Source organism: Benincasa hispida, chromosome 2 (genome assembly GCF_009727055.1).
Source record: "Benincasa hispida cultivar B227 chromosome 2, ASM972705v1, whole genome shotgun sequence".
NCBI lineage: Eukaryota > Viridiplantae > Streptophyta > Magnoliopsida > Cucurbitales > Cucurbitaceae > Benincasa > Benincasa hispida.
This window is the reverse complement of record NC_052350.1, coordinates 20,390,019-20,414,609: the sequence shown is the minus strand read 5'-3', so window position 1 is coordinate 20,414,609 and position 24,591 is coordinate 20,390,019.

The following is a 24,591-nucleotide window of genomic DNA, read 5'->3' as shown; positions in this document are numbered from 1 at the left end:
ATCATAGTACTACTATAACTAAACCCCTCTCAGGTCAGAAGAGGGTGTGGCGCCACATTGTTCAAGACCCAAAATCATCCCTTAAGAACCACCCTCAGACAAATCCCCAAAATGGTATGCTTGTTGAGTCGGCGATCTGGCCACTCTCACCCATAAAAATCAAAGGACCGCCCTCATAGGCAGGAGTTCACAACTCACTCAGGATTAAGGTCATGTTACCTATGGTAATTCTAGCGAAATGAAAGTCTCTATTATGAATGACGTTATATAATGAGACTAAGCATTTCGTGGTCCGATTTTATACAAATTCCTTTGTATAGAATATCCCCGCTCGCATGTCTAATACATGAATGATCAAGATCAGAACATTTGTAGTACTTTACAACATTTGTAACATCTATGAAGCGGACCATACTCGTAATGTCACCAGGATAAGGTACCTAGCCTTATGATCCATATACTGCAAAACATTTAGGTTATCACTTAAACATGATCTACCTATATGTCTCCACATACATGTTTAAGTTACAACGATAATCTTGGATGTTAATTTATTGGTTTGTGGTTAATGCAACTAAAATATCACATATTTCATAGACAAAGTGAATAAAATATCAAATATTATTAATCACATACAAGTCTGTTCATACAAGGTTTACAAACTATAAAACCCTACGAGATTTAGGGCAACAATCCTAACACAAATCCATAAAGTCATTACAATGAATTGCGCGCAACTAGATAAAATAGATAAAGCTAGCTCATGGTGCCCATTTTTAGTTCTTCAGTTCATGTTGCATTGCCTCTAACATTCCACGAAGGACCTCCAAAGTTTTGGTATCTTTCTCAGTAAGAGTAGCAATGCTTTCAAGATTATTTATATTCTCTCTCATTTTAGAGGCTTCGAGTTTGCGTTGTTTTAGAAGTTTGTCACTTTCTAACACCAGCTCACTACAAGAATTTCAGGCTTTAATGTCGGTTGACAACCGACATTAAAGATAGTGTTATTAAAGCCCTTTAATTTCGATTGTCTTTAATGTCAGTTTTCAACCGACATTAAAGGGCTTTAGTAACACTGTCTTTATTGTCAGTTGCAACTGACATGATAATCCTTTAATGTTGGTTGCAACCGACATCAAAACCTTTAATGTCGGTGGAAAATGAAGCCCAGAATCCATTGAAGCCCTTTAAATCGACATTGAAACCCATATTATTTATATTCTCTCTCATTTTAGAGGCTTCGAGTTTGCATTTTTTTTAGAAGTTCGTCACTTTCTAACACCAGCGCACTTGGATATCTCAGCACATTTAGTTTTGATAACTTCTAGCTTGGTTAACAATTCTTTCTCTTCCCGCAATGCATGTGAGTCGCACTCCAAAAGTTCCTTCTTTTGGGCAAGTATGCTATTTTCACCATATGGCACCTTCTCTAAGTCGAACTTAGCTTCCTCCAGTCGATGACTTTTATCTGCATGCCTCGGTTGGGAAGAAAATGATCATTGAAAATGGTTATACTTCTCTACCTTTCAAAAATATTCATCGACGAGTTTTTTTAGATGAGGAAGATTAGCACCGCAAATGTCAGAAATTGCCTCAAATATCTGGCGAGTTTCATCTTCAAGATAAAGGACCTTATAAAAAGGAGTACGTATGATTTTCTTATGTATAGTCTGCCACATGTTCGAAACAGCGTGACGTCGTACATCAGAAATCACTTCGATAGAGCAGAAATCGGAGACCTCGGAAGCAGCCATAGGCATTATTTTTTTACCTACCTAGGTGACTCATTAATCACTAGAGGACGGGTTGGATTCACAATGGTGTCCACTGGTGCTTTAAATTTTCCAGCACGAGCAAATATAGAATCATAACCATCCAGGCTCACAAAAGATTTCGAGGTTTCTCCGATATCTAAGATGCGATCATCTAAAGGTGACTGCAAAGAAAATGTAATTATAAGTAAATAAATAATAGCAAAGAGAGGATACAGAAAGGGGTAAGAAAAAAATAACACCATGCACTTACCTCAAAAGTAGTGATATCAAGAAGTTGTGAAGCATTTGGTACTCCATTAAAAAAATCATTCTTCGCATATTGGCTCCTTATCAGATTTTTTAGATCTTGTCCAATGATGGTCTTCATTACTACTGCGACTTTCTTCAGCATGCACAAGGATAGGTCCACCAACTCCAAGCATACGGATCTGTTTACCTCCTATATCATTTTCGATCCTTTTGGCAGCTTTAGACTTAGTAAAAGGAGAGAAAGTACTATCTACTAAATGTTGTATCCCATCTTCAAGATAAGTGACATGTTTTGCTAGCCACCAATTTCTGTAACGAGAAGTAACATGGGTCTGTGGGTTCAATAGGCGTGCAGAAACACTTGGGACAAAGTATTGTCACTGACACATATCATCTAGTGCCGCAAAATGTTGGTGAAATTAGCTTCTAGGACTTCCTTGCCTAAGTCATATGGAACATCTTGGTAAAATCCAAGTTGCCGACTAAATCGACAAGGATTATATGTCTCAATGACCATAGAAGACCTACATCGTGAGGATAAAAAGCAGAAGCTCACAAAATATGAAAAAAGCCAGAAAGTCAGTTTTCCATCATCTCTTAAGAGCTCATCTTTATTTTATTTCTAAAGACTTGTATGCTAAGACACATATTTACTCTTATGAATGTGTACATGAGCTTCAAAACTATATAGTATTTAGTTCCACCTTTGTCAAAGAATTCAACCATCAACGGACCTCTAACAGCCATTGGAACTTTGTAATGTGTATTGAAATAAATGGCAAGCCATCAATGAACATAATGCAAAGAAAAACATACATTTGAATAACCTGCAAAAGGAAATGTATCGTGAATCCGGCGTAGTCCATTGTAAATATTGGCCAAGACAGGAATAGCAAGGCTAAAAACGTAGCCTTCGGCCATAAGGCTAGCAGCCTTAAAGACTTCCAAATGAAGAGAGGTTTGTTTTTCAGGAAACACGAACACACACAACCAGCAGGAAAGAAATGCAGCCAAATAGGTTTTATCCTTGAATTCATATGTGATGACTAGTCCACGAAATAAATTAAGTTCATCCTCTAACCAGTAAGGATGTCTGATGGGAGCTCCATCTAGGTTGTAATCGAGAGTAATCTATTCATTGAGAAGCAATGTGATAATAAGCAGAAAATAGATATTCACAACTTCTCTGACAATCTTCTTCATCTGACGACCCCAATATATCCTTACAGTAGGGAATGCTTTCATCATAAAATCTACCTTTGATGGGAAGACCCCCTAATCTTCACAAGTCCCATAAATAAATAGATATCTCCCCAGATGAAGTATGGAGAGTATTTGTTTAAGGACACCATGCTTCACAAAAAGCCCGTACAATGTCACTATTGCGATAATAGACGTATAAGGAAGCGAAAATAGCATTGAGCAAAAGAGTCCTCTTAAGTATTGCTATGTTACGAGCAACTACGGCTTCTAACCATTCCCAATAATGGGAGATGTAGAAGAATTCCCCATGAATCGTCAATGAGGCACCCCATCAAACTTTCTTACTATTGATAATCTGAAGACCCAACGTTGACTCTGGATTTTCATTTGGAGCTTTGTTATGTATCGAAGACTTTAGAACAAGGCCTTCAATGATGAATTAGGGCCCACAGGTTGCTCTTTAAACCATCGAGTTGGGAAAATATAATTGTCTATGGGAGGCTGAGATTCCATAAAATTTTCATACACTGCCTCTCTTACGGGATGGATAATTCCACTCTCAGGAAATTGATCTTCATTTTTAAAATGATTAAGCATCTTTCTTTTGGGTCAGGATGTACTGTGAAATACACCATGGCGAAAAAAGACCTTTCTGCAACAAGAAAAAAAAAAAGGGGTCACTTAGCGTGTTAATGAAAAAGAGAAAGTAATCAATGGCTTAAGTGAGTAAATATATAATAACTGCAATAGTAATAAATGGCTTAAGTGAGTAAATATATAATAAGTGCAATAGAGTTAGCGGCTACACTTGCAAGCCACACAGTCACCCACATAGGGGTTGTGTCTAGCAGGAGTCGTTGTTGGCGAAGCTGGCAACCACCCCTACAAGCCACATAGTCACCCACATAGGGGTTGTGTCTAACATGAGTCAGATCGTTGTTAGCCTGTCTCTTATACACATCTAGATGTGCAATAGAGTTAGCGGCTACACTTGCAAGCCACACAGTCACCCACATAGGGGTTGTGTCTAGCAGGAGTCGTTGTTGGCGAAGCTGGCAACCACCCCTACAAGCCACATAGTCACCCACATAGGGGTTATGTCTAGCAGTGAACAACTTTCAGGACAATCTCATCGCGAAGGGGGGCAAGCATGTATATCCACCAAGGGTACACTAAAAAATATGTTTTTCAAAAAAAAAAAATATCAATAATAAATAATATAAATCAAGTGTAGATCTACCTCTAGAATTTTAGGTAAGAAGGTTGGGTTCTATTTTCCTTTTCTCTCCTCTTCAAAGAAGAAGAAATGGGATAAGGCTACCAATAACCTCCCGTAAATAATAAAAAAAAATGATGAGCAAGTTATTGAAATAGTAATGTGTCACAAAAAAAAATCTAAGAAAGCAAGGGTGGTAAATTCAATCCTTTTGTTTCCAAAAAAAAAAGACAAAAAAGAAAGACAAAATAAAAAGAAACAAAACAAAACAAGATAAAAAAAACAAGAAAATTACAAAAGAAAAAAAGAAGTTAAAAAAAAACCCTAATGTTTCATTCCTTTTTCAAAAGCCAACCGCCCCCTTCTCCCCCCATTTTCTCTCTTTCTCCATTCAAAAGTCTCTTTTTCTTTTCTCTCTCTCTTTCCTCCATTTTGTTCCCTCTCTAAAAAAACCAGTCCTTCACCTTCTACCATGGCTTTTTTTTTTTCATCTTCCAAAGCCTAACCAAAAGCTCTATTGAAGACGGTCGGGGAAACTGATTGAGTTGTTTTCATGCTCTGTCTCTCACTCTCTTGTACACTTCCTCGGATCCCAATGTGTGAAAAAAAATGGTGGGTTATGGCCGTGGCAATGGGGGCGGCGTCGGGGGTGTTCGTGATCATGGTGTAGCTGAAATGGTGGCAATATTGGAAGGCATGTGTACACGAACTTAGAGTGAAAGGGTCATGTTTTAATTTGTCTAAAGAGCCTCAAATTAGAAATGGGATGAAGAGTTCCAGTGTGGAGATTAAATGGCACCTCTCACTTCATTTCTCTTTGCGTTTCTGCCATTGTTTTTACGGCTTCCAAACCCATACTTTGTGGCTTTTGAAGTCCAGGTGATGGAAGAACTAAATGTTGGGGGTGGTTCTAAAAATATTTATTGGAGGATGAAGCAAGATGGGTCCATCATAAAAACCATTTGGGTCAATCTCATTCCAATCCTAGACGGAATAGCTCGGTGAAGTTTCTTGTAAGAGGTTAGGGTTTGAAATCAAAATATTGGTTTTAAAGTTTAACCAGAATATTTTGTTTAACCATTTGGAAGCCCAAATCTTCCCGATATTTGTGCTACATAAGGGAGAGTTTAATTCGAATACAAACCCTATACATTTCTTTTTCTTTTCCTTCCAAATCAAGATAAGCCAGGCTCCGAATTTCATGAAAAGTCCAACTTGGAATAAAAAAAAATTATGTCGTTTCAAGTTCAGACCAAGACTTAGGTATCAATTCAACTAAAAATTTAATTGGTGCCTCAAATTAAAATATGGACACACTTCAAGCATCCACCTAAACATCAAGTCAAACTTGAAAGACTAAGTCAAAGTTCTACTTTAACTCCAAATGAAAATTTGAGTATGTTCCAAATCTTAAAAAAAAAAAAAATTGGGACGTTTCTCAAAATCCAGTTTACAATTAAAGTAGAGTATATATTTCCTACTTTAGTTCAAATAAAATTTATTTGGGAATAAGAAGATCAATCTTGCCCAAAATTCATCTTCCGTTAAGTGAGCGGAAAATTTGTCAACCAAACAAAAAATTCAAATCAAAATCTTGCACTAAATTCTCATATTTTGATCAAGATCATGCATTAAATTAAAGGAGTCAAAATCATACATTAATTTCAAATTATTTTTTTGAGATTCATCCACCGCATAAACGTGCATAAATCTCGAAGAAATTTCGTCCAATCACAAAATGTCACATGTCATCCATTTGGTCATTTGATCACAATAATGGGCTCATCATCTTCAAAGATGGTAAAGCCTAGACCAATAAATTTGGTTGGATAATGACCGATTTGGCTTTAGACCATAAATCGGATCGGACCGAGTATTTAAAATTGTTCAGGTCCAAAATTCGACTCAATTTAAATCCACAATGGAAAATTTGGGTCACAGAAAAGTGGTTAGGCCCAAACCCAACTTTGGCTCAGGCCTAGAAAGTAGTTAGGCCCAAGCCGACAAGCCCAAAGTCAAATGGGGTCCAAGCCCACCTAAAATCCACAGAAATCCTCTATAAATAGAGGACCTTTCCTTTCATTTAAAGGAGGAAGGGGGGAGGCAAAAGAGGAGGGAGATTGAAGACTTTGAAGATCAAAAGTTCTGAAGATTGAAGCTCTACAAATTGAAGTCTGAAGCTCTATAGTTCTCAAGCTCCAAAGTTCTCAAGCCCGAAAGTCGAAAGCTCTTAAGCTCTCAAGATTTGTACCTTTATATACCACATATCAATACAAATGCAAAGTTTGAATTCAGCGAATTGAATTTCTCTAAAAAACCTATCAAATTGTTACTATCAATCACTGGTAAATAGCGAAATTTTACTATATTTTTTGTAAATAAGTTGACTCATTTTTCTTTATTTGAAAAAAACTCAATATGGAACTCGCTCGCCCAACCGAAGAGAGGTCGGCTAGAAAAAGCCGATTCATACCATTCCTCGAGATGACTTAACTCAACAACTCTTAACTAAAGAATAACTAATGCAACTAATGCCCTCAGGTTGGTCAAATCCAAAGAGCAACAAAGAAACTTTCTAGCTCTAATAAGAGTTTGGCCTTACCAAAGTCATAACTAGACATCTAGCTTTATTTCAGGGAAATAAATCCTAAAGGTATGAACTAACCTTCTAAAACTCAAGAAAAAGAAAGATTCTCTAGACAAAAACCTCCCTGCTAGCTACAATCCAAACTTCACCTCTCTCGTGTTGGGAATTCTCTTCTACTCGTGGATATCTAATGCTAGAAATTCGAGCAAACAAGGAAGCTGCAGGCTTAGGTTCATCATTTATTGACAGATTTTTCAGGCTTAAATGACTCTTTCCTTCTACCAATCTCAGTTCGACTAACACAAAGCGCAATGTATATTGTTTTAAGTGGCACAAGCTTCTTCTTATGATGACACTTTGGATCAAATCATTTGAACCGGTCCAAGGGTTGACTCTATGGCTATTGCACTTTTTTCGACAGCTACGAACTCACTGGCACGCTTAATTCCCTTGCGCCTAGTCTTTCAAAGCCTTGGGCTTGAGCAATTCCGGGTTTTATATATAAAAATTGGATAACTCCATTCTTCCTTGCCTCTTTTTGAAAATGCTCTTAAAGAAAAAGTGTTACGCCATCAATAGCGAAATCTATGACACTCGTCTTCTTTCAGGCAATGCTATAAGTCTGGTAAAAATCCAAGATTTCGTCTATTACGGACCAGGAAGCTCTTGAAGGAGCTAACACGAAATGAGAAATACATTCTATTACGGCAACTAATAGATAGCGAACTTTTTGGTAGAAACAGACAGAATGATCTCTTAGCTCGGGCAAGAAAAGGAAAAGGTAAGAGTACGACTACCTTTTCCTAAGGACGATAGGAAAGTTTGAGCTTTAACAATACCTTCTAAGGGATAGCTAGTCCAAGATGCTGTGAACAACAAAGTGTGATTTTGGAAAAACACCATCGTTATGGAAACGTACATGTTGTAGAAAAATGACATCAGTCGATTGAGTAATTTGTATAAGTATAATATATTTTTTTCAATTTGATATTGTAGAAAATCTTTAATTTACATCTAAATTTAAAAAAAAAAAAAAAAAAAAACATTTATTCTAATCTAAATTGGTTATCTAAACAAGATAGTATCTTGTATGGATATCATATGTCATGCTTCTAGTCATTTCTAGTTTTTAGATCCATATTTTAGATTAATTATGCTTAAATCACAAACTAGACATCTAATTTGTCGATGGATTTTTCAAATTTTTTTTTTTTTTTTGGTCAATGAGAACTTAATTCAACAATAGTTGGCATGATATTCTTCCTTGGAGATCCAAATTCAATCTCTCATCCTTGCGATTGTCGTACTAAAACAATCAACTTTTTTCTATTAGTTCACTTTATTTATTTTTTAGTTCAACAATGTATTGCGAGTATTTGAATATATCAATAATATTATAATTGGTTCATCTTTATCCAAATTAGTATTTGGCTATTAACATCAACTTCTAATTCTAATTAGAGCATAAGATTTTGCATTCATCCTCTTATTTTTATCAAACTGAGCTAACTTATTTAAGTCAAACCAAGTCAATAATAAAGTCTTACAATTGAAGTTGAAACTTGCTAAATAAAGTTGAAGTTCAAAGTTTAATATGAGACCGATGTTGCTACCGTTTTTGCTCGGATGTTCGCTTTGTGTTATTAACGTGGGCCTACTGGGCCTACTTTTCTGGCCCATTCCAGAAAAACTAAGCCCAATATTATCGTAAGAAAGTAAACTTTAAATTAAAATTAAAATGTCTTTTAGGTTATGATAAAAAAAAACGTAATGATCAAATCTCGCTTTCTCCCTTAAATTATGTAGTATTATCAACATAGGTGTTGTTTTGGGTATATTATTGAATAATCGACATAATCAATACAGTAAATTACAGAATAAATATACTCCAAAAATATAATAAAGGAAATTAAAATAAAAATAAAGCCAGAAAGAAAAATATTAATTACAAATAAATCCTAAATTACTTTAACAATAGGGTAGAGATTTTGAATATTTTCTTCATCCGACTATATTATTATAATCTTAACTGTCGAGCTATTCTTAATTGGGAATTTAATTTTTGAAAATATTTATTTAAAAATTTTAATTTTTAAATAGTAAAAAGACTAACCATGTTTCATCATTCATTAAGCTTTGGATTATGATAAGCCCTAAAAAATTAAAAATAAACCTTTGGATTAAGATCATACGTGGACACGTTTGTTCAATTGGCGGCTTTGACCTAGTCAATCCAATTACAATATTTGTGGTTTATTTGACCTATCTTTTGATTTTCTCATTATTTTAATCTGGCAAGCAACAAATATAAATTTGTGAAATGTTGTTTTTTTCATGTCAAGATATTTTTATTTTAGTAATACTATTTGTTTAGATATTTTGAATTTTGTCCTATTTTGATTCAAGTACTTAATTGCTCAATTTTAATTCATATACTTTTAATAAAGGGTTTCTTTAAAATATAGTAAAATAAACCAAAATATTTACAAATACAGTAAAATGTCACTGTCTATCAGTGATCGACACTCATAAAAATTAATAGTACTATCATCTATCATTGATAGACACTGATACACTATGACATTTTGTTATCTTCGAAAATACTTTTAGAAAATTTGTCATTTAAAACAATTTTCCTTTACTAAACTCTTAAAATTAGTCACTCATTATACTTAGTTTCTTCTTGTTTTTTCTCAAACAATTTCATCTCTTTTGGCATTTTCTTTATAAATTGTGAAAGTACATTGAAATGGTTTGTTATCTTACCTGAAAATATTATTATTTAGTCAATTTCAATTAAAAAAAGAATCATTCTGAATTACTAGATTTAAGATTTATTAAAAGTACATATATTAAAATTAGACAACTAAAAATGTAAAAATTAAATTGAAACAAAATACGAAAACTAAAATAGTATTTTGATCTTTGTTTTATTTTAAAAGGAAAATTAGTGGGTTGTTGCATTACACCTATTATTGTTGATTTAATTAAATGAAATGATTTAAGATATGTAAAATATTTTGTTAATACATCGTTTTCTGGGTGTGAATATCACGTGTTAACCATTCTGAAATCCCACATAATATAATTTTATGCCAACTTCATGAATTATAATAAATAATGACTTTCAATAGTGTACACAAAACTCAATCTCAATTATTTTTAAAATAAAACTACAAGTATATTTTATTTACTTAAAACACCCACTAATAGTATTTTGGATTACTTTTTTTTTAAGAAAAAATAATAATATTTTACATTACAATTAAATACTCAACTTGATCCCCTAATTAATCGAAATTATCAAGTCCACTCAACTTGGCAAGACCAGTTTTTTCATTTATTTATTATTATTTTTTCGAAATAATTGATACTTCGAGTAAATTTTGCTTTTTTTTAATTCATTGAACCCCACGTAAATTAAATTATTCCACCTCTAAACAAAACCGGAATTATAACAATAATAATTACGTAATATAGAAGAGAATAAAAATTTAAGCAATGCATTAATTAGTATTCTGATTAAGTTATGTACTAAAAAATATTTATGATTTAAGTTTGGATATCATTGTAATTAGATGATATAAATAAATTCAGAAAATTAATTGATATTAAATTATTAATAACATTGGTTTTTTTTAATACTATTTTTATCCATATACTTTGAAATTTGATCAATTTTAGTTCTATACTTTCACAAAATCTTAAATTTAGTCTCCAATTATTGATTTTTCTTTTTGTTATATATTAGTATTTTTTCTATAAAATTTGAAAACATCAATTCCTTGCATATATTTTTTTTTTTTTTGTCATTTAACCAATTTTGGTAAAAACTAACTTCAATAAACTAAATTTAAGGTTTATTGAATTATAGAAACTTAATATTTAACAAAATTTTCGAAGTGTAGGGATCAAAATATATATATATATATTTTTTTGTAAAAAAGGGGAATCTCACGAATAATGTTATTAAGATTTAAGCACCTTTGTTGTATAGTTTAGGCATATAACCTCATGATTTTGCTTTTGGGTTTCGCCTCAAAAGACTTTATATAAATGGAGATAGTTGTCATTTCTTATAAACCCATAATCATATCTTTATTTAATCAATGTGAGATTTTGGTCGCATTCCCAACAATATAAACAATGTTGGCTCAACAAACAGATGCATTCAAAGAATCATGCCACATCCTTGAAGAATTACATCTCGTTAACATCAATTGCATCTATTAGACTCGATATACACCTACACAACAAAAGAGTCGTGTTTCATCTAGAAAGGACAATATAGGCACTTATGAAAAAAAAAGTAATGACAAAATTAGAATATAAATAACATCTCCTCATGACATCTTTTATATATAGTAGTACTATAGATTAAATTGGTTGTTGGAGACGTGGTTTATCATATTTTTGCGTGATTAAATCGAGTGAAGAGTGCATTAAATCTGTTTCTCGCATTTTAAAATGCGAAGAATTTATGATTATTTTTCGTATCCTAATGCATCCTCAAACGTGATAATGCTTCATAATAATTTTGTGTGTATATTTTAGATTGCCTCGCATTTTGAAATTCGAGGATCTACTATATAATTATAATAATTTTTTTTAGAAAAAAGAACGATATTAAAAAAATCTCTAATGGTTTCAAAATAGTATTTATGTTTGATCCCATAAATAATGTTGTTAATGCCCCATTTGGTACCTTTGGTTTTTAAGAACTAAGCGTATTTTCTTTCAATTTTTTATCATGATTTTCGTTTCTTTTAAATAAAAAAGTTGAATTCTTAGTTAAATTTCAAAAACAAAAATAAATTTTCAAAAACCTTTTTTTTTTTTTTTTAGTTTTTAAATTTTAGCTTAGTTTTTGAGAACATTGGTATAAGTAGATAATAAAACAAAAGCATGAGATGAAAAGGATATTTGTAGGCTTCATTTTCAAAAATTAAAAACCATAACCAAAATGGTTATCAAATAGAGCCTCAAATTTTCATTTTAAAAAAATGTTTTTTTCTCAAGATTAAAATTTTTTATTAGAGGTTCAAAATATAGATAAAATAAGAATGGTAATGAACATGTACTCGAGTTTGGATATTCAAATCTTCATAACCCTATTTGTATGGCTTGTACTAAAAAATTAATTTTTTTTGTTATTATTATTTTTAAAAAATGAATGAGGCTAAATTTCAAAAGCCAAAGTAAACTTAGCTGGAATATCTCACTCTATATTGAACAGAAAAAAGAATATAAGAATTCAAAAGTTTGAATAGACAACTTTATGTTGACTTTTACAATATAATATTATAATTAATAAAATACGGTTAATGAGTCAAACATAGGTAATACTCAATTACCTACATAAAATATGTATTCTTGATTAAAAAGTTAGATGCTCGAATCCTATACCATATTGTTGAACTTAAATAAAGCATGTTTAATGAAATTATGAATATTATAAAACGATACAAGTTGAATTCAACAAAACTTTATATTGACTTTTGTAGTATGGTATTATAAAACATAGATCCAACATAAAAATGAAGAAAGATATTGTGGTAGACCAATAAATAAGTCCCCACAAAATTTAATAAACAAAACATAGTATTTGTGGAGGGTGAAATTAAACCCAATTAATCTAATCAAATCAAAGGTAGATGAGTTGAGAAAATGCTTTAATTAGCTTCACTCATTTGAGATCAGAAGTAAGCCGAGCTAAGAGAGCGAGTTGAGTTGGAAGATTGAGTTAAGAAAAGCAAGTTAAGCTTGACAGATAGTTCAAGCTAGGAAGCAATGTTAATAGGCTTTTAGGTATTTTTTTTTTCCATTTAAGAGCAATGTTGTAAAGTATGCTTCTTAGACGAGAAAAATAATAATATGTATATATAAAGAAATATATAAAAAATAAATAAATAAATAAAAGAGAGGGGTCGGCACCTTTATTGGAAAGGTCGGCCCGTGAAGGGCTGGTAGCCGCGCTGTGAAGCTCGGCTGAAGAAAAAGAAAGAGGGGTCAACAAGCTACCGACCCCCCATTTTAGGAAAAGCCAACCCGTGAGAGTTGGCAGCCGAGCTGACCTCGAAAACGAGGTCAAACCTTATAAAAATAATAATAATAAATATGTAAAAAAAAAAGTACAAGTCAACCCCACAACCCATATTCACCATCAATTGAGCTAGCCCAATTGAGGTAGGGAGTTTTGCATGGCCTTTTAGCCATGCATTAGATTTTAAAGATGAAATTTTCTTCATGCATGCGTCACAGTGTGAGTGATGATTGGTTAATCATGATTCCACCCAAAGGTCCAGTACATTAAAGATGGCATGTAACGGCCCGAATAAGTTAATGATTATAATAGCTTGGGTGTCGAAGAGGTAAACTAGTTTTAGTTATTATACGGATGCCCTATATGATTCAGGAGGTACGACAAAGGAAATGTATGCTTTCCAATTCATACTATTTTCTACCAGTTGAATTAAATTCAAACCTGACTTTAACTTGAGCATCGGAGTGAATTTTGCTCAACACCACACCAGTGTTAGCTTTACTCATATTTTTAATGGATATCGAGCTACTCTCCTTCAACACAAATATAAATTTACCGTTGGTGCGATTTTTTGGTATCAACAATTGGCGTCATCTGTGGGAAGAAGAAATACCAAAATCTTTTAGCCTCATCACCACATTTTGTGTGCAAACCATGAGATATAATGTGAACAAAGAAAATCTCCCAACTGATGGGGATGATTTGGATCATGAACATCATCGAAGGCGACAACCCGCACGTGTTCTAGAAACTCACGTGGGGGAGACCCGCCAGATTGAAAATGAGCCAGCTTAGAAGTATGCTGCTCTAGCCACCAAGGTAGATAGCAAAGGTCAGAAATTGAGCCAAGTCATGGAGATACTAAGATGACCAAACTCAATCATCGAGGCCATCAAGAAGAAAGTGATATACGCATCTAAGGAAAATAAGCGTGATGGGAAGCAAAAGCACAATTCATTAGGCCAAAGCACTATCCTAGTTGTCCGAGACCCAGCCGAAGGTAAGGGTCCATCGATTAAAAGGGTGGGGGAGCCCAAAATTCCTAGACCAAAGGTATCGAAGAGGTTGATAATTGGGAGGGAACGACCAGCATGCAAACAACCCAGATCCGAAAAAGCATGCATCTGTTGATCACCATTCTCAAACTCCTATGGTTCGAACTTATGCTCTAGTTAAAAGTCAACACAGAAGGTCACACACGTATCAGAGGAGGTCGACGGTCCAGAGAGGTGACCAAGCAGAAGCTCGGAAGATGGAGTAAACTGATAAATCTAACCTGGGTACAGACTTATGGGATCTCATCAAGCAAAGGCAAATGAAACAAGCCGAGGATGATAGAGAAGTGGATAATCAACCATGGGCAGTTAAGTTACAACACATTTAAAACCAGCTAAAAGATATCAAGAAGGCTCAAGATCATGAAGGGTTGGACCTTGATAATTTGTTGGATCAGGTAGACCCACCCTTCACAGATGAGATCATGCAGGAGACCGTACCCCCCAAATTCAAATTACGTACCATAAATCCCTATGATGGATCGAAGGATCTAGTAGAACATTTGGATATGTTTCGATATGGATGGAACTCCATGGAGTTCGAGACACTATCAAGTATCGGTTGTTCTCATTTACTCTTGGAAGTTCAGCCTGAAAGTGGTCCAAAAAGCTAAAAAGGAGATCAATAGTTTCATTCCGAAAACTGATAAGAGCGTTCATTACCCAGTTCTGAGGGGACAAGATCAGAGAAAACCTCCCACTCACCTGCTCACCATAAAGCAGGGAAAGAATGAATCATTGAGCAAATATGTTGCAAGATTTAACAGCGAAGCTTTGAAGATTGAAGGTTATACTGACGATCCTGCCTTGACAGTCATCGTAGCCAGACTTAGAGATGAAAATTTCGTCCGGTCTTTAGGCAAAAAAGTTGCTGCAACATATGTCGAACTTCTTTCTAGGGCGCAGAAATACACGAGCATCGGAGAACTTCTTCGCTAGAGAGGTGGTCAAGAAGAGAAAATTACTCATCCGAGCCACCAAAGATCAAGAGGCCGAAAAGAGGAAAACCGTCATGAAAACAAGAAAAGAAGGACGGAAGAGCGACTGTAGCACTAAAGAAAAAAAACAGCCCGAAAAGGCTTGCCACCTAGCAAGTTTGAACATTACACTCCCACGGTAGTTCCCATGGAGTAGATTTTAATGGAGATCCAAGATAAGAAAATGTTGAAGTGGCCGGCAAAGCTGAAAGCTGGATTGCACTAAAGAAACAGAGACAAATGCTATCTCTTCCATCGAGACATGGCCACACCAATATAAAATTTTTGACCTGAAGGAGGCCATAGAAACCTTAATTCAACGGGAACAACTAAAGGAATACGTGGGAAAAAGCGGAGACCAGAATGGTAATTAAAGAAAAACAACTCGAAGAAGAAGAGACCACACCCCGACTCCGCCCAGAGAAATCAAGACAATCATGGGTGGTCCAACTAGCGGCGATTCTGGAAGAAAGAAAAAAAATAGATTATAAGAAGCCCAATCATCTCTAAGAGCCTAGGAAGTATGTTCAACTTCTGTAGTAGATCAAGTATTAGCTTCTTTGAGAAAGATGCGGTAAATTTACACCAGCCTCACAATGATGCCCTAATAGTATCACTAACCGTAGTGAATATCAAAGTGCATCGAAGTTTGGTGGACGGAGGTAGCTCAGCAGACATCTTATCTCTTCGCGCCTTCGACGCCATGAAGTTAGGACGAGAACGTTTGAAAAGAAATGCAACCCCACTCTTAGGGTTCGGTGGTCAGATGGTATACCCGGAAGGTGGCACAGAACTTTCAATCACCTTTGGCGGAGGTATGGCCTGCGTGATAGCTATGGTGGAGTTCTTGGTGGTAGATGACAGATCAATCTACAATGTCATCTTAGGAAGACCATCCCTGCATCAAGTGAAAGTTGTTCCGTCCATCTATCATCAGTTGTTGAAATTCCCAACCTCGGGTAGAGTTGGAATTGTGAGAGGAGAACAATTAATGTCACGAGAATGCTATAGAACTTCCATGAGAAATTCACAAGTAGAGGTGGTACACGTCATTAACAATGTTGCTAGAAAAGGAAATGAGAAAGTTTGTCATGCCATAGAAGAGTCTGATGTCAAGGATCAAACCCCAACTCCCCTGGTGAGAGACCCGTCCATCGGTGAGGTGGAGTCGGATGACGTTATCAATCCCAAACTGATAGCTGAGCTCAGAATTCGAGACGAGCCAGCAAAGCCGTTAGAATCTATTCCGTTGCTATCTGACACTGAAAGAGTTAGCATCGGGATGAGGTTAGGAGTTGATGAGAATGAAGCTTTTATAACTTTTCTAAGAAACAACGTAAATGTATTTGCCTGGTTTGCAAACATCGGACGACATGCCAGGGGTGGACCCGTAAGTAATGGTGCACCGACTCAGTATTAATCCAAGCTACAAACCAATGCACCAAAAAAAGGAGCTTTTAATCAAGCTTGTAATGAAATAATAGCTGACTAGGTCAACAACTTATTGAGGACGAAGTTTATCCGAGAGGTCCACTACCCACAATGGTTGTCCAACGTCGTGCTCGTCAGGAAAGCTAATGGAAAATAGAGAATGTGCATTGATTTCATCAATCTCAATAAAGCCTACCCGAAGAATAGTTTCCCACTCCTGAGAATAGAAAAACTCGTCGATGCTACTGCTGGCCACGAGCTATTGAGCTTCATGGATGCTTACTCAAGGTATAACCAAATTATAATGCATCCCCCAGATCAAGAGAAAACCTCTTTGGCCACGAGTCAGGGTCTTTACTGTTATATTGTGATGTTGTTTGGGCTCAAGAATGCAAGAGCCACTTATCAACGCTGGATGAATAAAATGCTTTCTCGTTTTATTGGTAGGAATATAGAGGTATATGTGGATGACATTCTGGTTAAAAGCAAGAAAGCGAGCTGCCATGTAAACGACCTGGTTGAGGCCTTTGAAATTTTTAGGAGATATCAAATGAAGCTGAACTCATAAAAGTGTGCTTTCGGAATGGCCTCTGGTAAGTTTCTCGACCTTATGGTGAACCAAAGAGGAATTGAAGGGCCAAGTTGTAGCTGACTTTCTCATTGAGTTCACTCCATATGCCTCATTGGATGACAACGTGAAGATATGCATAACAGAAATACTTCCAAAAACCAAGAGCTACAACGACCCTCTATGGGAGCTTTATGTGGACGGATCGTCCATTAGAAAATGTTCAGAGCCGATTACTGTTGTTGTCACTAGAAGGAAGACGCCTTGAGTATGCCCTAAGGTTCAAGTTTCAGGCCTTAAATAATGAGGCAGAATATGAAGCACTTGGTTATTTACAGTGATTCTCAACTTAGGTAGTCGAGATGTACCAAACCAAAGATCGTAGAATGGCTGGCTATCTAGAAGAAGTTAAAAAATGTTAAGCTCCTTTAGTAAGTGCGAGATAAGACAAATTCCACGATCTTAGAATACGAATGTCGATTCTTTAGCCCGATTGGTAGCAACTTATAATGCTAAATAAGAAGGATGGTATCTGTGGATGTTCTAAATGCACCCAGCATATTGATGGAAGAAGCTACGGAGATAGAGGACCAAGTACAGACCGAGCGTCGCAATTGAAGCTCGACGGTTAAGATGTAAGGCCGCTCATTATGTGATAAATAATGGAAGACAGTACAAGAGAGGATATTCTTTCCCACTTCTAAAATGTGTTGATTTAGATGAGGCTGATTACATCATGTGGGAAATTCATGAGAGGGTGTGTGGTAATCATTTCGGGGCTCGATCCCTCGCGAAAAAGATAATTCAGCAAGGTTATTATTGGCCCACACTAGCTTGAGATGCATGTAAATTCACCACATCTTTCGATCAATGTCAAAGATTTGCAATTGTACCTAAGCAACCCTCCGAACATATCACGAACATTATGAGCCCTTGGTCGTTCGCGCAGTGGGACGTCGACTTAATTGAACCTCTTCCATCGAGCAAGGGGCAGACCAAGTTCGCTATTGTTGTTGTCGATTACTTCACCAAATAGGTGGAGGTTGAAGCTCTAGACGCAATTACCGAGCAAAAAATAACTAACTTTATTTGAAAGAATATCATAGGTCGATTCGGCATACCACATGTCCTGATTACTGATGATGGTCGTCAATTTGAAAATGCAGCATTTCGCCAATTTCATACCTACATGTGTATCAAACATTATTTTTCATCTTTAGCCATCCGTAAGCTAATGGACTGGTTGAAGCTATCAATAAGATCATCAAGCGAAATCTCAAGGCTAAGTTGGAAGGGTTAAAGGGGTTGTGGCCTAAAGAGCTGCCGAATGTTTTGTGGGCCTATCGGACGACATCATAAACTTCAACGGATGAGACATCTTTTTCGCTTGCCTTCGAGGTAGAACTCGTGATGCCGATTGAGATTGGGATTCCTTCCTCTAGGGTCGAACAATTTGATCGAGCTGAGAATGATGAGGCACTTTGTCTAAATCTAGACCTCTTAAAAGAACATCATGAAACAACAAATCTATAAGTTGCAGAATATAAGAACCGAGTTGCACAATACTATAATTCTCATGTACACAAACAAAGCTTTAGAGTTGGGGACTTAGTCCTTAGGCGTGTCATCCCAACACTAAAGATCCTGCGAATGGAACTTTGGGACCAAATTGGGAGGGCCCTTATCAAGTGTCCAGTGTTATTCGATCTGGAATATATAGCTTGACTGATCTAAGCGGAAAAAGCTTGCCTTACCCATGGAAAGCTGAACACCTGAAAAAAAAATTCAGTAGATCTTTCTTTATGTTTTCATAATAAATGACTTTGTACTTTCCAAATCTACTTCAGGATTTCAATAGAAGATTTATCTTTTCTTTCAATTCAAGTGATGAGAGTTGTTACTTTTAAGTCAACAATAAGCATTCTTAGTCTTCTAATTTACTCAAGCAACGAGATTCTTTTTTTATGCATAAGGTTACTCATACCTGAGTAAAGGGAAAGAAGTAATAATTTTTTAAAAAAAATCTAAAATATTACAAATTCGGATAGTTCAAACCACAAGCACAACTTACAAGCAAACGCAAACTGAAATTTTTATAAATAAAAGTTGAAAGGGCGAATTCTCATAAGTCAAGCTATAAGAGTGGGTTATAAGTAAAAATCGAGCATAACACTCCATAACAAACGTCGAAATTACAAATTTCATTCAGCTAAGCTACAAGATTGAGCTGCCAACACGAGCTGTGAATAAAATTACATGCTCTAATAAAAATAGTAGTAAATCCAGAGACAAAATTTGAATTTGCAAGTAAAAAAAATATATTCATCTATATTCCCGATATCACCAAGCTCTGCCAAAGTTCTCAAATCAATAAAATCAGAGACACCCTGGAGAAGAGCATGAAAGTCAGGCTGAGGGGCAGTTGGCAAGGCTTAACTAGTGAAAATACCCACGTTGTCAATACCTCATGTCTCATCATTGCGTCAGGCATCAATTTCAGATTGAACGAGATTACATTCATTGTTAGGGTATTTTACCTTAACAACGCTCATAGCTAGTATAACCCCACACTGAAGGTAGTCATCCTTCATCTGACAGTATGCCTCAGGTTTTTGGAAGCTCTCAGAAAAGTATTTTGCATCTAATAGCTTAGCTCGAGCTTCTTGTAGTTTAGTGTTAACTATAGATAGTCTCTCCTTTAGCTCATTAACCGAAGCATCGTACTGAGATTGAAGTGTAGCTAAAGAAGCTTGGGAGCAGGCGAGATGGGTGGATGTTTCAGCATACAAAGTCGAGACTCGGTCGAATTCTTTCCGAGAAACAGAATTCTTCTTGAGGATTTCCGTCTCCTCACACAATTTTGCATGGTTTTGCCTATGAAACTTTACTTCGTTAATAAATTTCTGGCAAGACATCATCATTTCATAGGATGCTTGTGAAAATGAGAAAGATGAGAATAAGTACAGTCGCATGGAAAATACAAAGGCATGATCTAATAGAGTCACTTACCGTGCGAAGATGTTGAGCCTGTGTAATACTCGATCTGGGGTCAACATGCCATTGAGCTAGCACTTTTTACACCAGTCCATTGAGCCATAGCCCGAGTAAGGAAGGCGGTTTCATCACTGTCAGACTCGTATGGTTCGTTGAAGTCAAAAGGGTGTGAGAAGGACAAAGTAGATCCTTCAGCAGTTGAAGGAGTTGTAATTATCATAGTCGGGGTAGAGATGCTATGGCAAGATGAAGTGTGAATACAAGGACGTTGGGAAGGTGGTTCATCAACTGAATTCTGAGTAGGATCAGACCCATTCGGCTCACCCATGGAAGTCATGGGAAGGAGGTTTGAAAGGCGAAATTAGGGGACACGAGCGTTAAATCCCAGTCTGTCACGTATTCTGCTGCATACTTTTGCGATGAGCCATTGCTACAAAAAAAAGGAGGAAAAAGTTAGAGTAGCTTCAAAGTAATTCTCTACAAGTTATTTGCATTTTCTTTTTTGCTTTAAGAAAATAGTCAGAACAATGTGTGCTGATATGTCAAGCTCAAAGCTATCGAGGAATTCTTGTTGAACCAGGCTAGGACCGTTGCGAAGCAAGTTGTCTGTCGAGAGAGTTGAATCTCAAAATATAATGGTTGCTCTGGTTAAAGCAGGGCTTGTGGCCAACTGCATAAATTAAAAATATATATATTTTTAGAATGATCTATAGGAGTTGGTCCTGATCGAGCGAACATATGAGAAACATACTAAAAGTCTAAAACTTGGTCGGTATCGAAAAAGTAGGGTATCCACGATTTGAGGCGAGCTAGTCACCATTGACGAAAAACCATTGTTTGCTCCACCCTTTTGTAGTAGTTGGATAAGAAACAATGGGGTTTCCCTTGCAGATGGTGACGTAATAGAAGTTTGATGAAAACTTTATTTTCTTAAGGGTATGAAGGGACATAAATTCCTCCATGGTGATGTGATTAGAGTTACCTAGTTAAAGCCCAAGGATGTAACTCCCTAATAGTACACAATAAGAATTCGAAAATAGTTGGAAGGGTGCCATGTTTACATAGACTAAGAAATGTTGAATAAAATAGTGGAGTGGAAGCCTTTAACTCCAAAAGTGAACATGGTTGGATAGAAAGCCACTTCACCTAAAGGTGGGTTAGATGGATCTTCACCCAAGGAGGGAATTCTCATGTGCACCAAGTCAAGAATTTTGAATTTGCTCCTAAGGGAATTTAGGGCATCTACGGTTAGGGGACCCGAGGGAGGAACGTGGGAAGCCAAATCGTCACTTTTGAATCCACACTCCTCCTAAGTACAGTTTCGAGGCCTTTGATTGAGGACGAAGTGGGAATTGTAATGCCTCGGGAGACTAATGTACAATACATGATAAAGACAAATACAATATACAATAAACTAGGGTATATCCCAGTATCATCTCCCACTTGCCCTAGACAAGATGTCGCATGTCCCGTAGACCCAGACTCTCCAGGTGACCCTCGAACACTTTAGCCATGAGAGCCTTTGTAAATGGATCAGCAACGTTGTGCTCCGACGCGATCTTCGTGACTATTACATCACCGCGATACACAATCTCCCTGATCAAGTGGTATTTTTGCTCTATATGATTGCCTCGACGATGACTCCAAAGTTCCTTGGAATTTTCCACGGCCACGTTGTTATCACAATAAAGAGTGATCGGAAAATCCATATTTGGAACAACTTCCAATCTTTAAAAAATTTCTTCAGTCAAACAACCTTCTTAGCTACTTCACAAGCGGCTACGTATTCGACTTCCATAGTAGAGTTCGCGATGCATCATTGCTTGATGCTTCACCACACTACAGCCCCTTCATTCATAGTGAACATTGACCCCAATGTTGACTTACGAGAATCTCTATCGATTTGAAAGTCAGAGTCTGTGTATCCTGTAAGGATCAGATCCTTCTCTCCATACACGAGCATGTAGTCCCTCGTTCTCCGAATATACTTGAGGATCGTCTCGACCGTCGTCCAGTGATCAAATCCTGGATTGGACTGATACTGACCTGTCTCTTATACACATCTAGATGTGTATAAGAGGACTGATAACGACTGACAATCCCTATTGCATAGCAAATGTCGGGTCTAGTACACAAAATTGCATACATTAAGCTTCCAACAACTGAAGCATAGGGAATCCGTCTCATCTTCTCAACCTTCTAAGGTGTCTTAGGACGTTGATCCTTAGACAATATGATTTCATGCCTGAAGGGTAACAAACCCCTCCTGGAATTTTGCATCATGTACCTGATCAACATTTGATAGAGATACGATGCCTAAGACAAGGATAACCTCTTGTTCTTACGATCTCGAATGATCTGGATCCCTAGAACATACTGTGCCTCACCCAAATCTTTCATTTGGAAATGAGCAACTAGCCACTTCTTAATGTCAGTAAAAAAAAAAAGCCCTACATCATTCTCACTGAGTAGGATATCATCCACATACAGTACTAGGAAAACTACTGAGTTGTTGATGATCTTCTTGTAAATACAAGGCTCATCAAAGTTTTAATCAAAGCCAAATGATTTGACCACACTGATAGGTCTTACTCCATCAGGCAGATCCACAAGCTCCCAGACTTAATTGAAGTACATAGACTCCATCTCCTGGTTCATGGCTTTAATCTACTCATCCTTGTCAATATCCTCCATTGTTTCTTTCAAAGATGATGGATCATCGACTCCATCATTAGAAATGACGTTCTGGACTTCAATCAAACCCATGTAGTGATCCGGTGGGTTCATAACCCTTCCACTATGTCAAGACAGTCTCAACTCTTGAGCTGGTTGACTAGATGTACCGACCTCAACAACTCTTGTTGATCTATCAGTCTGTTTAACAACTCTTGTTGAACCCTAAGTAGTCTCAGTCTCACTAGAAATCTTAAGTATAACAAACTTACTTCGTGGCTTATGATCCCAAATGTGGTCTTCTTCCAAGAAGATAGAATTTGTAGAAACAAACACTTTGTTCTTACTCGAATCATAGAAGTATCCACCCCTCGTTTCCCTAGGGTAGCCTACAAAGAGGCAAACTTTCGATCGCGGTTCCAACTTCTTTCGATTTGTCACAAGCACGTGGACCAGACACCCACAAATCCTGAAGTGGCATAAACAACCTTTACGGCCTTTCTACAATTCAAAAGATGTTTCAGAATGTAACATGCAGTCTCTACTGCAAAAACTCCAAAACGAATCTAGAAGATGAGCATAACTCATCATAGACCAAACCATGTCCAACAAGATTCTATTTCTTCTTTCTGATACACAATTTTTGTTGAGATGTACATGGGCCCAGAGTTGGTACATAATCCCATATTCTATCATATAGTTGTGGAATTGGAGATCCATATACTCTCCACCACGATCCGATCGTAGTGTTTTTATCTTCTTACCTAACAAGTTTTCAACTTCAACCTTATACTTCTTGAACTTGTCAAGGGCTTCAGACTTACGTTGCATTAGGTAGAGATACCCGTACTTCGAATAATCATCTATAAAATAGATGAAATATTCATACACACCTTGAGCCTTAACACTCATCGGACCACAGAGGTCTGAATGTACAAGCTCCAAGGCTTCCTTGGCTATGTAACATTTTCCAATAAAAGGTCGTTTGATCATCTTGCCTTTGAGGCATGATTCACACACTGGTAAGAAGTTTTCTTCTAAACTCTTTAGAAGTCCACATTTGACCAACTGCTCAATTCTATTGAGGTGAATGTGACCTAACCTGAAATGCCAAAGATGGGTGTAAGCCCTGTTTCAAGCATCGTACATTAACAAGATGCTTATCAATTTTTCTATGCAGAACTCAAAGAGATGTTTACTCCCTTTCAGGCATGAAGTTATATTGTCTAAGTATGGGATCTTATAGACCTATAGGTTGTAAATGGATCTACAAACGCAAACTGGGTGCTGATGGGAAGGTACAGACTTTCAACGCTCGACTTGTGGTAAAGAGTTATACCTAGGCAGAGGGAGTCGACTATAAGGAGACTTTCTCGCCTGTTGCCATGTTAAAGTCGGTATGCATCCTCCTGTCCATTGCAGGTTATTATAATTATGAGATCTAGAAATGGACGTCAAGATGGTCTTTCTAAATGGCAATCTTGAGGAGACGATTTACATGGAGCAACTCGAGGGATTCATAGCCCAAGGTCAAGAGAAAAAGGTCTGTAAGCTGAATCGATCCATTTATGGGCTGAAACAGGTGTCTCAATCTTGGAACATACAGTTTAATACTGCGATCAAGTCGTGTGGCTTGACCAAAATATTGATAAACCTTGTGTCTATAAGAAGATCATCAACACTTCAGTAGTCTTCTTAGTGTTGTATGTAGACGATATACTACTCATTGGGAATGATGTAGGTCTACTGATTGCAGTTAAGAGCTGGCTAGTGACCCAATTCCAAATGAAAGTTTGGGAGAGGCTCAGTTTCTTCTAGGT